This window comes from Ranitomeya variabilis, chromosome 2 (genome assembly GCF_051348905.1).
Source record: "Ranitomeya variabilis isolate aRanVar5 chromosome 2, aRanVar5.hap1, whole genome shotgun sequence".
NCBI classification, from domain to species: Eukaryota; Metazoa; Chordata; class Amphibia; order Anura; family Dendrobatidae; genus Ranitomeya; species Ranitomeya variabilis.
Genome location: NC_135233.1, coordinates 29,593,335 through 29,604,440, shown reverse-complemented (window position 1 = coordinate 29,604,440; position 11,106 = coordinate 29,593,335). Strand labels below are relative to the sequence as shown.

Genomic DNA, 11,106 nt, shown 5'->3' with positions numbered 1-11,106 from the left:
CAACCTTTGTCTAAAGATGTTTTTGTAAACAGTTGGACATAGAGGTTTGAGCAGATAGAAAGTGTAATCTTGTAATAATATCATGTAACACATGGAGATAAGCTCAACATGCTATGGTGGTGTTAGACTATGAAGCTAGTCACTACTTACAGACAGGTGGGAAATTCAGGGAGACCCAGGTGAAAAGTCTGGAGGGTACATCATAAACAGTGGAGTGAGACAAAGGCATAGTCAAGTCACAGTCTGGGGTCAGAATTCCAAGAACGTAGTGGATCAAGACAAAGGGGCAAGGCAAACGGATGGTCAAAGGCAAATAAAAGGTCTGTCAACAAAGAACAAAATACTAGAACTTAAGGCACAGAGCAATTAAACACCAAACAATCGGCAGAGCGGAAGATAAGCCGCCACTCTGTCCACGTTACATCTGCTAAAGCCACTGAATCACTATCAGGACAGTCTGTGACAGCTCTGTGCCAGCAAAGAAGAACAGGCACGTTGGTAGCAACTACCTGCCTGTTAATGTTTAGGCACGTTTTTTTTACAAAGTCCTGGATATCCCCTTTAAGTCAGTAGAGCTGTGACCACCAGTAAAGTCATCTCAGTCCATACTCAGACTATGCCGTAAATGTTGGACGTGTGAAACCAACCTTAGAGATATCTGCAGAAAGTTCTGCAGTGGAGAGGGGAGCAAGTACTGATGAGCTGAGAAAACAGGTTACCGAGAAGGAGAAGAAAGCACAGTATTAGAGCTGTTTCTGAGCAACATAAGCTAGCGAAGACAGTAGCTCACTGGATAAACACAGTGCTCAAATCACAGGGAGAGACACTCATACAAGAGGAAAATCTGAAAAATCTGAAACTTTGGATCATGGTGCAAACTGTATATGTGGGTGGTCTGAAAATGAATGAAGGAATGACGATTGCAGAATGAAAACTTATTGCAATTGTATTAACCACTAGATCATTGTGTGCATCTCAAACATAACCCTAGTTTGTTTGTTTTTTAAAGGCCAGTCTTTAATAGGTTAAAACTTTTTGAACGGTTAATCTTCGCGTCTTCGATAGAGCGTCCAGCCCTTCTTTGTTTCTTGTTGTTTTTCCCTTTTCCTGCAGAAGAGTTAATATATGCAGTTTCAGGCTTAGCCCTTGTACAGCACGTAATTTCATCTAACCCCAGGGAGCTGGTGCCGTACTACGCAATTCCTTCCCAGCCTACTTCCAGGAGAGTTCAATTTGGACTCGAAATGACAAACGAGTTCCGACAATGAAGCCTTCTCACGTGTGTCCCATAAGTGTAAAGTTTACTAACATGCCGCAGGTCACTAGTGCTCAGTGCTCATGCTGAGAAGGAGGAGGAAGGAGGTGGGCCGAGGAAGAGACTGAAACTCACTCATTCCAAGATGAAGCAAGATGTGAGCTGGTATGTGGAGCTACGAGCACTGATATGTCCGCAGTTGGGTTTGTGCTGCTAGATTTGGGCCCTCAGTTCTTGGCGTAAGGTGAGTAGAGTGTGGATCCAGTCCAAAACATTACTGGGGGAGGTGGGCAGCAAACATTGCTGGTGGAAGTAGTAGGGAAGGGTCAAACTTCTCTCTATTTTATGGAATTATGTGCATATTTTGTAATACTTTGTAAGTAAGGCCATGAATAGGCTGCCGTCACACACGACCTACCCTCAAAAAAGAAGACTCTAACGTTCATTCCATAATCATTGAAATTAATTTCTAAAAAGTGGAACATTTTTTAAAATGTTGATGCTAATGAAATTCCTAATATATTGATAAACCATCTTAACGGAAATTTGAATGAAAATTAGTATTTATACGTTTTCACTTATGTGATTATTGCACAATTTTTTTTAAAATATATATTTTTGGGGAATCTGTACAAAAACTTCTTCTTGTGTGTGACCAACTTAAGATCAGGTCCAGATGGACATAAGAAAAATAGTACGATTTTCATCCATATGCCAACCATATTCGTACAACATCGTTACATCAATAGTTAAAAACATTTACAATACTAAATACAGTTTCGTATGTTATTAACTGCAATGTATCTGTAAAAAAAAAGTGATGCAGATGATCTCTATGAGATTTATTTGTTTTGGCAGACCAATTTATTATTATTATTATTATTATTATTATGCATTGGTTATATAGCAGTATTATATGCAGCAGCGCTGTACAGACATTATTAAGGGTTCTCTTGTAAATTGAGTCAAGGTAATAGATTATGCATTTACCTTTTGATGAACGCTGCACCTCTCCTTCACATCCACAAGGATGATCAATGTGGTTGACAGATTTTTATGACAAACTTCTAATATGAGGGTTTGTCCCCAATTTAGGAAAAAAAGTAGAAGTTAAGCAAAATTAATATAAAAAAATCACCAAAGTAAAGGAAAATTATCAGAAATCTTGTTACAAAACTTTCTATTACATAAACGCCATTAAAATGTATACATATGTACAATTAGATTCTTTTTATGTGTCATTTTTGTATATTACTTTAACAGAAAATTAATCATAATAATTAAACATTGAATTACATATACTCCAAAGTGGTAAATCTATATAGTACATGTACCACAGCGGCGCAGCATGGGTTGCCAACGCCTGGGGTAAGGCAAGTATTTTGCGCTCCCTAACCTGTGATCCTGTGCTCCAGAAGTTCCTCCCATTAGTTCAGTATTTAACCCAGAATCCATAGCCTAACTCAGACCCTAAACCTAACCCTAACACTTAGTCTAATGCTAAATCTCACCCTAAACCTCACCCTAAAGCAATCACTAATTATTATTATTATTTATTTATATAGCACCATTAATGGTGCTGTACATGTGAAAAGGGGTTACATAGAGGGTTATAGATATCATTAACGGTAAGCAAATTTACAATGACAGACTGGTACAGAGGGGAGAGGACCCTGTCCTTGCGGACTTACATTCTTCGGGATAATGGGGTTAGGATTAGAAGAAGTAAAACAATAATAGAAGCTGCCTTTAGTAATGAATGAAGGTAGAATTGAATCATGTGCACAGCACTTTATTCAATACGGTCTTCATTCATTAGCTGATAATCTTCTGTCATCTCCGTTGCTGCCTATGCAGCACACACAGAGGGGTAACTGGAGTCCGATGGGTCCTAGAGTAAAATTTAGACCTGGGCCCCCATCTGCATGTTGATCAGATGTATGGGCCCTTGTAGCATTCTAGATCGTATAAAGACATGTGTGTCCACTCCCCATGTAATGATGTCTTCTGTCCTGGCTCCTTCTTGTAATACTCTCCCCTATCCTGGCCTCTTGCAGGAATAATGTCCTCCATCCTGTGCCCCTTCCAGTAATATTGTCCCCATCCTGGAATCTTTCCAGTAAAAATGCCTTTTTGGGCACTTCCAATAATAATACCCCCATCCTTGGCCCCATGCTATAACAATGCCCCCCATCCTGAGCCCTTTCCTGGTATAATGTTCACCATCATGTAATACTGTCCCTCATCTAGGGTCCCCTCCTATAATAATGTCTTCTTTCCTCGGCCACTTCCATTAATAATGTCCCTCATCCAGGGCTCTTCCAGTAATAATCTCTCCATCCTGGGCCCAATCCAATAACAATGTCCGCTATCCTAGGCCTCTTCCTGATATAATGTCCTTCATCCTGGGCCCCTTCCTGGTATAATGCCCCCAAACCTGGACCCTTTCTTTTTTTCTCCAGCACATTTTAAAAAGAAACAGATGATTATTCTTACATTCACCCACTCCCATGACGTGCTGTGTCCTCTATAGCTGACGCAGAAGCCAACGGTTAATTTTGCTGTGCTGGCATGAGCAGTGCATGATGTCACGGCCATGTGCCGCCCATCAAGTCAATGTCGATTGCTGGCCTCTGATTGGCCTGTAGTGTGTATTGCAATGCAGGGAGGTGACATATCTCTGCACCGCAATACATTTCAGCTGAATGTGCTCCCAGGACACACATCCAGATGAAATTGTCCCTGGCCCCCCACTCACTTGCACGGACCTGGTTATGCCTAGAGTGCACAGAAATGGAGATAAGTTTGTCAATGCCCACAATGGCAAAGTTCTCTTGATTATATTGACAACTTGTGTCTGTTTTAATACACATGGATATAATAGAAAGGGGCCTCCTTCTGGGTCACAGATTGGAAATCCACCCTGTTAGTTTGGCTGCTGCTCCGACGGACCCAAAACATCAATGGACAAGCTATTAATTTGTATGGCCACAATGTCTATGCTCGGCATGCCTAGCTAGCCCAGTGGGGGTCCTGGTCAGGTCCCTGTAAGAATTCCCAGTATATCTGCTAGTACTTTGGTATGTTGAATGTCCCACTAGTACTGATTGTTATTGCTTTATCCTAGTGACATGCCAGAGATTTTGGTGTTGAGCTTCCCAACCAATGACTAAAACTGAGGGGCAAAAGCACTTAACTGAGCACTATGCTCTCAGATTAGATCACCAATGTTCAACTCTCCTTGGAGACACAAATAAGCAATGTAAGAACTCTACTTTCTTTGGCTCTGTACACCTAAGACCGGGCAATCCGAGACGAGCTAAGCAAAGCCAAAGGGGTTTCCACGAAAAGATGCTACCCCTACATTGTAGTCATCAGAGGAAGTTGTGACATGTCACTCAGGGTATGTGCACACGTTGCGGATTGACTGCGGATCCGCAGCGTTTTTTTGCAGTGCAGAAACGCTGCAGATCTGCAATTGATTTACAGTACAATGTAAAACAATGAGGTAAAAAAAAAGCTGTGCACAGGGTGCGGAAATTCAGTGCGGTAACACTGCGGATTAAAAGAAGTAGCATGTCACTTATTTTTTGCGAATCTGCATTCCATTATAGAAAATCGCAGGGGTAAAAAACGCAGAAAATCCGCAAAAAATCTGCAGGAAAACTGCACAAAAAACACTGCGGATCCGCACAAAAAACACGACGTTTTCTGCCAAGAGATGCAGAATCCGCACCAGAAATTCCTAAGGCTAATCCGCAACGTGTGCACATAGCCTAATTGTTCAAAAGTTGTACACAATAATAAGCAACCTTTAAAGTACTAAACATTTCAGACCTCCTGGACCTTTATCATCACTCATTGGTATCTGAATGACAGAAAAATGGTATTTCATCCATCATCCGTTTGTGTGCTCTGTCTGACAAGTGTGAACGGAACCATATCTAGCAAGCTTTTTTCTGTGGTGCTTTTGTTTTGTTTTTCTTTTCTCTCTTTTTGGTTTCTGCTTTAAAGTGTTCAAAGCTATTTTTTTTTCTTCCCCCACTGTTTTATGGCCTTGTTCAGCATTGGTTGTTTACCCTGCATAGTAATGCCTGCTCTGGCCTTATGCTAATTGCTTAATTGCTGATTGTGGCCATTTGTTGCCTGATGCTAGCAGTCATTTCATTTCGTATATATTTAGTCTGGCTGGGATAGCACGCGCACAGGGTGATGCGCGCAACAGAGGTTAAATGCAACAGTATCAAGTGCTTGGCAGTTAGACAGTGGCAGTTGGACAGGGCAGGAGACAGGTAAGGTGCATAAGTTTAACAAACAATCATGATTCTTGGTCAGTCATACTACATTATGCATTCATCATATCAATCTGCTTCTTATTTGTTTTTACTTCTGCTTTCTCACAACTCGCCCGCTCTTCAACACATTCTGTGCACTCTCTCCATATCCACTCCTCCCTTCTCCCCTCTCCCATGTATAACTCTGAGGCTCTACTGACATTTCTTACCCACTCCAAACCATCCAATACCTCCATGCAGCACTCAAAACGCTCATACAAATCTTCCCACCACCTGCTCTGTTTTTTTTCTCCTTTTACTAGTTGCAGGCGACATCTCCCCCAACCCTGGGCCTCCCTCCACCAGCATACATTACTCTCCTCCAGCTACATATAGAAACCCTGCTAATCTTATTAACATTCAGTGCATGCCTTCTCCTATGGCTTTCCACTGTGCTCTCTGGAATGCACGGTCTGTGTGTAACAAACTAACTTACATTCACGATTTCTTCCTCTCTAATTCTCTTAACCTTCTGGCTATTACAGAAACCTGGATCCAGCATTCAGACACCACCGCCGCTCTCTCGTTTGATGGGCAGGAATTTTTACATACCGCCAGAGCTGAGAACAGACAGGGTGGAGGTGTTGGTTTGCTCCTTTCATCACAATGTGCTTTCTAGGTCATCCCCTCGGTTCCCTCACTTACATTTCCTTCCTTCGAAGTCCATGCCGTCAGACTCTTTAAGCCCTTCTCCTTGCGAGTGGCGGTTGTTTATCGCCCTCCAGGCTCCTCCCGCCAGTTTCTAGACCACTTTGCCACCTAGCTTACTCACTTGCTATCCTGTGACATCCCCGCCCTCATCATGGGAGACTCATCCCCATCAATGATCCCCTCTCCCAATCTGCCTCTCATCTTCTTTCTCTAACTTCTTCATTCGGCCTCTCACAGTTTACTAATTCTCCTACGCATGAGGATGGGAATACTCTGGACCTGGTTTTCTCCCGTCCTGGCTCGCTGCACGACTTTACTAACTCCCTTCTCCCCTCTCCCGCTCTCGGACCACAACCTTCTTTCCTTCTGTCAAGAATTGTCTCCTCACTTGGGATACCCCCACTTACCACACTTATCGGAATACATGTACCATTAATACCCAACAGCTTATAGACAATCTCCACACATCTTTAGCCCCCATCTCCTCCCTCTCCTATCCAGACTCAGCATTGTCACACTTCAATAATACACTGAAGAATGCCCTAGATGAAGCAGCACCTTCTACATGCAGAAAGACCCGACACAGACAACGGCAGCCCTGGCACACTATGCAAACACGCTTTCTTTAGCGTTGCTCAAGGTGTGAAGAGCGGCAGTGGAGAAAATCTCTCTTAGGGCTCATTTCCACATGCGAGACATACGTCCGTGTCTCGCAGGTTAAAACCCTCTTCTGGCGCCGGCACTCCAGAGCAGAGCGTGCGGCCGCACAGCAACACATGGAGCTGCACGCTCCGCTCCCAAGTGCCGGCGCCAGAAGAGGGTTTTAACCTGCGAGACACGGACGTATGTCTCGCATGTGGAAATGAGCCCTTATCCGAAGACTTCATTCACTACACTGTGTTCCAAATTATTATGCAAATAATATTTCCTCATATTTTCTCTAAATTACCTATCTGAATTGCAGTCATTGTTATTTTCCAGTCATCTACTATTCTAGTATAATTGCAATGTTTTGGAACAAACTGCCTATGAAAACAGTATCTTTAAAAAAAAAATAAACACTCAAAATGCATGTTCCAAATTATTATGCACAGCAGAGTTTTCAACCTTTTTTTTTATTTTGAACAAAAAAAATGGTCAATTGTGAAGTTATAAGCATTATCAGCTTATTACAAAATGAAATCAAACAGTTTTCAAGTGAAACCTTTATTCTAGGTGATGTTACATTTGCACATAGGACCCCTTGTTTGAAAGAAGCTTCTGAACTCTCTCATCCATTGAATTTGTCAGTTTTTGGATGGTTTCTGCTTCAATTGTTTTGCATGTGGACAGAATACCCTCCCAGAGCTGTTGCTTTGATGTGAACTGCCTCCCGCCATCATAGACGCTCCTTTTGATGATGCTCCAGAGGTTCTCAATGGGGTTGAGGTCAGGGGAAGATGGTCGCCACACCATAAGTTTGTCCTCTTTTATGCCCATAGCGGCCAGAGATGCAGATGTGTTTTTTGCAGCATTAGACGGTGCATTATCATGCATGAAAATGATCTTGCTGCGGAAAGCACGGTTCTTCTCTTCATGGCAGGAAGTGTTGTTTTAGAAACTCCACATAGATTATGGAGTTCATCTTTACCCCTTCAGGGATCATAAAGGGGCCGACAATCTCTCTCCCCATGATTCCAGCCCAAAACATTACTCCACCTCCTCCTTGTTGGCGCCTTAGCCGTGTTTTCATGGGGTGTCCATCAAACAGCCATCCTCCACTACATCCATCTGGACCATCAAGCGTTGCACGGCACTCATCGGTGAACAAAACAGTTTGGAAGTCAGTCTTCATGTATCGTTTGGCCCACTGGAGCCGTTTCTGCTTGTGTGCAGTGGAAAGAGGTGGTCGACAGGATGGCTTACGCACCTCTGAAGGACCTTGCATCTTGTTGTTCTGGGGACATTGGAGGCACCAGCAGCTTCAAAAACTTGTCTGCTGCTATGACCAGGCATTTTTGCAGCTGCTCTTTTAACCTTACGCAATTGCCTGTTGGAAAGAGTCCTCAATTTTTCCTTATCAGCACACACACGTGTGTGCTGGGAATCAGCTACATACTTCTTGATTGTGCGATGATCATAATGAAGTGTCTTGGCAATGTTGATTGTAGTCATGCCTTGACCTAAATACTCCACAATTTGTTGCTTCTCAGCAGCCGACACATCCTTTTTCTTTCCCATTTTGGCAAAAAATGCAGGCTGCTTAATAATATGGAACAGCCTTCTTAAGTAGTCTTGCCTTTATTTGGACACACCTGCCAAACTAATTTGCACAGGTATCTGCAATTGCTTTCAGTGATATAAAGAGCCCTGACACACACCACCATCAATGAGTTTAAATGACGAACAAAAAAATTCTAACCTTATCACTACTAAACTCTTTGTGCATAATAATTTGGAACACAGTGTATAAGTTTATGCTCAAAACCTATACCTCTGCCCTTCATCTGGCCAAACAATCCTACTTCACCAGACTCATCACCTCACTATCCAACAACCCAAAATGACTTTTTGAAACCTTAAACCTTTCCCTTTTTGAAACCTAAAGTACAGGCCCCCATCACCCTCAGCGATGAGGATCTGGCCACTTATTTCCTAGAAAAAAATCAACCACATCCATCAGGATATCTCAGTGCCTGGATCCCCTGCCCTGCCGCACCTCAAGCTCACTAGACATCTTTGAGCCTGTTTCAGAAGAAGAAGTTTCCAAGCTCCTCACTTCTGCTTGGCCTACAACCTGCAATAGTGACCCCATTCCTTCACATCTCCTGCAGTCTCTCTCACCAGTGGTCACCACTCACCTGACTAAAATATTTAACCTCTCTCTTTCTTCAGGTATCTTTCCCTCCTCATTTAAACATGCCATCATAACCCCTTTACTTAAAAAGCCATCCCTGGACCAGAACTGCACTGCTAACTACAGACCTGTCTCTAACCTTGCCTTCATCTCTAAACTCCTGGAACGCTTGGTCCACTCCCGTCTAATCCGTTATCTCTCGGATAACTCTCTTCTCAACCCCTTACAATCTGGTTTCCGCTCTTTACACTCCACTGAAACTGCCCTCACTAAAGTCTCTAATGATCTAATAACAGCTAAATACAAAGGTCATTGTTCCCTGCTGATTCTCCTCGATCTCTCCGCAGCATTCGACACTGTGGATCATCAGCTCCTCCGCTTTATGCTCTGCTCTATAGGCCTCAAGGACACAGCCCTCTCCTGGTTCTCCTCCTACTTCTCTGATCGCTCCTTCACTGTATCTTTTGCCGGCTCCTCTTCTTCTCCTCGTCCCCTTACTATCGGGGTTCCGCAGGGCTCAGTCCTAGGCCCCCTCCTCTTCTCTCTACACACTGCCCCTATTGGACAAACAATCAGCAGATTTGGGTTCCAGTACCATCTCTATGCTGACGACACCCAATTATACACTTCTTCCCCTGATATCACCTCTACCCTAATTCAAAATACCAAGAATTGTCTGTCTGCTGTCTCTAACATCATGTCCTCCCTCTATCTGAAACTAAATCTCTCCAAAATGGAACTTCTTGTGTTTCTCCCTTCTACTAACCTCACTCTACCCAACATCGAAATAACCCTTGAGGGTTCAACCATAACTCCCAAGCAGCATGCCCGCTGTCTTGGGGTCACATTTGACACCGAACTTTCTTTTACTCCCTATATCTGATTATTCACTTGCTCTTGTCACCTGCATCTTAAAAACATCTCCAGAATCCGACCTTTTCTCATCTTTGAAACTGCTAAGACTCTTACTGTCGCTCTTATTCATTCCCGTCTGGACTACTGCAACTCTCTTCTGATCGGTCACCCTCTTACCAAACTTTCTCCTCTCCAATCCATCTTGAATGCGGCATCCAGGGTCATATTTCTGCCAGCCGCTTCACCGATGCCTCCATCTTGTGCCAGTCATTACACTGGCTACCCATTCGCTACAGGGTCCAGTATAAACTCATCTCTCTCACCCACAAAGCTCTCAACAGTTCTGCACCGCCTTATATCTCCTCTCTCGTCTCTGTCTATCACCCTACACGTGCCCTCCGTTCTACAAATGACCTAAGAGTAACATCCCCCGTAATCCGAACCTCGCACCTCCGTCTCCAAGACTTCTCTCGTGCTGCGCCAGCTCTCTGGAATGCACTTCCCCAGACGATCAGACTGATACCTAGCCCCGACCTATTCAAGCGAGCTTTAAAAACCCATCTCTTCAAACAAGCCTACCACATCAACTACTCAGTAAACTAACTTTGCCCTGTTCCCTCCTTCCAAATATTATTCTGAATCTGCACACTACTATTCATCTGTCTCCACACCCTCCATGCACACAATAACTGCACTTGATACTTGACTATTGCACTTAAACACACGGGCTGATGACCGGATCATGCAGCTTTATATGAAAATCCCTATATATTATAATTGCCAGACCTGAAATAACAAACACTTTTCACCTATTGTGTCCCCCCATTTCCTTGTAGATTGTAAGCTTGCGAGCAGGGACCTCACTCCTAATGTCACTGTTTAAATTGTCTTAACCTGTATTGAATTTATTGTCTGTACATGTCCCTGCTTAATTGTAAAGTGCTGCGGAATATGTTGGCGCTGTATAAATAAAAATTATTATTATTATTATTATTATTATTAAAAATCTGAATTATTAACTAACATCCAAATAAGTGTAAAGTCTTGAACAACTATGACCAGTCTCGACAAACAGAAAGGGAAAAAAATTAGATACATATTATTTCCACTAGATGGTGGCCCGATTCTAACGCATCAGGTATTCTAGAATATGCATGTCTACGTAGTATATTGCC

General features: G+C 43.0%; 1 protein-coding gene across 2 annotated transcripts in view; it reads left to right on the top strand.

Annotated features, from left to right (window-relative positions):
• The first annotated feature begins 960 nt into the window (after positions 1-960).
• TLR5 (toll like receptor 5) overlaps positions 961-11,106 on the top strand; it is a 79,210-nt gene continuing 69,064 nt past the window's right edge. The window contains exon 1 of one of the 2 annotated variants that reach the window (XM_077282216.1): positions 961-1,420. The gene's annotated coding sequence lies outside the window, so the exon portion shown is untranslated. Of the gene's footprint in view, positions 1,500-11,106 lie in introns of both variants that reach the window. The other variant, XM_077282215.1, reaches the window with a different exon arrangement.